A 3,521-nucleotide genomic window follows, 5' to 3' on the forward strand; every position below is an offset into this window, starting at 1 on the left:
GGGGTCATGTGACCCGCCCCTTCCGCCAGCGGCCCGGCAAGCACCGCGCCGCGCCACCACAGAGGCGGCCGTGCCAGAGCGCCCCCAGGCAGTAACGCGGGCGACCATAGAGCGGCGGCGGGTAGAAGGGCGGGGTGAGCGAAAGGGCATGCGCGCTGCCGCCATCGTTGGTGCGGGCCGGCGGCGCGGGGCCGGCACCTGGCCCGGAGCTGCGCCATGTTGAGGTCAAGCGCCGCCGCTCGGTGCTGGGGCGGCTGGAGGCTCTGGAAAGGCTTCGGCTGTGGGTGCCACGGAGCCTGGCCCGTCTGTCAGCCGTCATGGCCCCCTCAGCCAGACGGGCCAGGCTGAGCTGCGACCCGCCCGTGACAATGGTCGGGCTGTACAGAATCCCCTCCCTCGACCTGCTGCTCACGTTGCTTGGGATGTAGCCCAGGATACAACTGGCTTTCATGGAAGGTTTTATCTACTGTAAAAGACCTAAGGATTCACACACCAAAAGGAGCGAACATTAGTGTCTTAAGCAGCTGTATGCTCATCAGAAAGATGTCACTGTGCTGTTGGGCCTAGCCGTGGTCTACAAGTGGTAGTTTCCCTGACCTACTTCCAGCACTTAGACTACATTAAGAGACAATTTTCAACATGACATGCAAGACAGTAATTGCTGTAGTTACACCACTGATGGCAAGGAGTTGCAGGTTGAAAGAGGAGGTGACTATGAATGAAAGGAACGTGATCTTACAGATTATTATGAGGTAGACCACAAAATGAACATACGTGCATAAAGCTGTTTAAAACTTTATTTATGTTCAGCTAAGGAAAAGAATTTGTATTTTCCATTATTTAAAGAAAAGCGCTCAAAAGACAATAGTCAAATGACAAAATTTCCTCCACCTGTAATGGCAAGAAAAACATTTGAAGTAGACTGACTTCTTCAGTACAAAGCAGGTTAAAACTATCTGGCTGATGTCATACTTGCTACTGAACAGCCAACAACTGCATTGGAACTACGGTCCTGTTCATCACCTTGCTTTACAAGATGATGTGTAAGGGTAAATATTTCAGCAGTAGCAGATTTAAGAAATACTTCTAAGTTTGAATGAAATTCCTTCCCCCCACCAGAAACAGCATTTTTACTTTCTATTAATTACAGCTTATTCCAAGCAGTCTGCATATGTCCCTCTAACTAATACAAATTTAGTAACTGCAATACTGACTACAGTTAACATTTAAAATAATTTAAAAGCATACCTAGGAAAACCAAGGAAAAGAGAAAGGGCATAACAAAAATCTCCAGAATCTTTTTCTGTGTTGTTGTCTCAGAAAACAACACCTCAGCTTGAAAAAGAAATGTGAATCCCAAACTCTTTGTTTGTACTTGTACTGCTGTAATAATTTTTTATTTACAGGAAACATTGCAAAGGCTTTGCTCACGTACAGGTTCATCTGTTTTTTCAGCCAAAGAAACAGGCTATTTTGCATTTATTATTCTTATACAAATCAACTGTAGCCTCCTGTATCCTTCTTAATCAAGGAAGAATAGCAGAAGCAGCATCCAGTAAATGTAGTTGCTTCCCCATCTTTACTCTTTCTGCTATGGGATTTTAGAATTACCCACCCCTAGTGCCTATATTATCTTCCTGCATTTCAGTTATGGAACTGAGATCCCTTTCCAGATACTGTCCACAGTTCACTTTCTTCAGTTCTCCCTGCAAACTCCAGAGTTTCGTGCTCAAGCCAGTCCTGAAGAGTGCATATTAAGGTTAAAATTAAAAGAGGTGCTTTTTTTGTCTGCCAATTTGCCTTGTATTTCAAGGATGAGAAATCATCCCAAATATGTTAGGCAGCACCTCAGGGTATAGGGATCACATTGTTTCTAGACTATGCATTTTAAACATTTTATACGTGTTTTGTCTTCCCTTCCTCATATCCTTTAATTGCTCCCTCTATCACATTACCAGTCTAAATACAGCCACTTAGAGGAAGTTCCCTTAGATGCCAGACTCACTGATCTAATTCCTTGGCTCCTCTGAATAGCACTGTGAGATTTAAAAGTTTCTACCTCATATGTATTAGTTATATTCATTATTCGGGATTTTTTCAGTCTGAAGACATTTGGTTTTCCAAAACTTTGTTCCTATAGATGTCAAGTCTGTTTTGTCAATCTCTTAAATTAATCTTTTATGCAAAATACCAAACGAAAATACACTATTGTGACAGCATGAAAGAGAACAGGGAAGAGAGTTACTGTGCCAGTCTTCAGTCATTCATCATCACTAAGCTGCATAAAAGAGTAATAATTAAATCGTGTATATGCCTACACAAATATATAGATAGTACAATCTAGTATAACAAAAGTACTTCAGCAATACGCTTGAACTCTGAGAGGGCCTTGGTCACTCCTGGTGTTAGAAAATTCACCAATGCCTCATTTTCACAGTAATTGGACCTGCTGACTCCGTTTTGTGAAATGATGGCACTTCAAAGGTAAACTTGCACATGGATATCCAATTGTGTAATTTGGCTCCCTCTTGAAATTATTTGTCTAAAACTTTAGCAGGGGACCAAAGGATGGGGCACCTTATAGCTGTCTGTTAGTGGTTATCAACATGTAATATCCACTGAAGGAAAACAGTGCATATCCTTCCTCTGGTGAAGTAACCATTAGCATTTGATCCAAACATCCAGCCGAAAACTCTTGTTACTTCAGAAGAGAAGTTGCCTGTGCACTGGCTATGCCACAACAAAAATATTTTTGCATATTATCTAAATCAGCCAATGAAAAATAACTCACTATTTTCTTGTAGCACCCCATGAGCCAACAGCTCATTGGAGCCGCTACTGGCCAAAGTTACTTCCTCACCGTGTGGTTTCTTTGACCATCTCTGTCTGCCGTTCACCTCCCCTTCCCACAGCTCCAGTTTGTGACAGTGCATCTGCCATTTTTTGGCAGATGTGTGGCTCTATTTCGGACCTGCAGTCTCTTTCAGCTATATAAATGATGGCTGTTCACCCATAGGTTGAAGCTACAGTCATGATAAAAAACCCCAAAAGCTGCAATGACAGTGACCAGTGGCTCTCCTTGTCGAGACTTCGTTTAAACCCGCGAGTAGCACATGGGATCTGGGTGCCAAGTGCTCTCTCCTCAGCCGGACACCGTGAACCATTCACTTGCCAGACCTGGAAGCCTGGGAGCAGCCGCTTGGTCGTTGTCCAGGCGGTGGGAGGAAAGAGTTTCGCTACGAATTTCACCCCTTTAAACCCTGCTGGGGGCTATTTACACTCATCCGGCGCAGCTCCTCGGGGAACCCAGGCACGTGTGAGACAGTGGGGCGAAAACAAAACGAGAGGGGAAGGAAACCTCGGGGTCACCGCGCCGACCCACCACGGGCACTGCACGATCCGTCCGCCGCGGCGAGCCCGGGGCGGTGCAGCTCCCGGACTACAGCTCCCGGCGTGCCAGCGCCACCCCGCCTTCAGTTCGCCGCCTTCCCGTCTCCGCGGTGAGAAAATAACCCCGAAGT

This window comes from Corvus kubaryi, unplaced genomic scaffold (genome assembly GCF_017639235.1).
Source record: "Corvus kubaryi isolate FWS band 111438036 unplaced genomic scaffold, C.kubaryi_AGA036_p1.0 66, whole genome shotgun sequence".
NCBI lineage: Eukaryota > Metazoa > Chordata > Aves > Passeriformes > Corvidae > Corvus > Corvus kubaryi.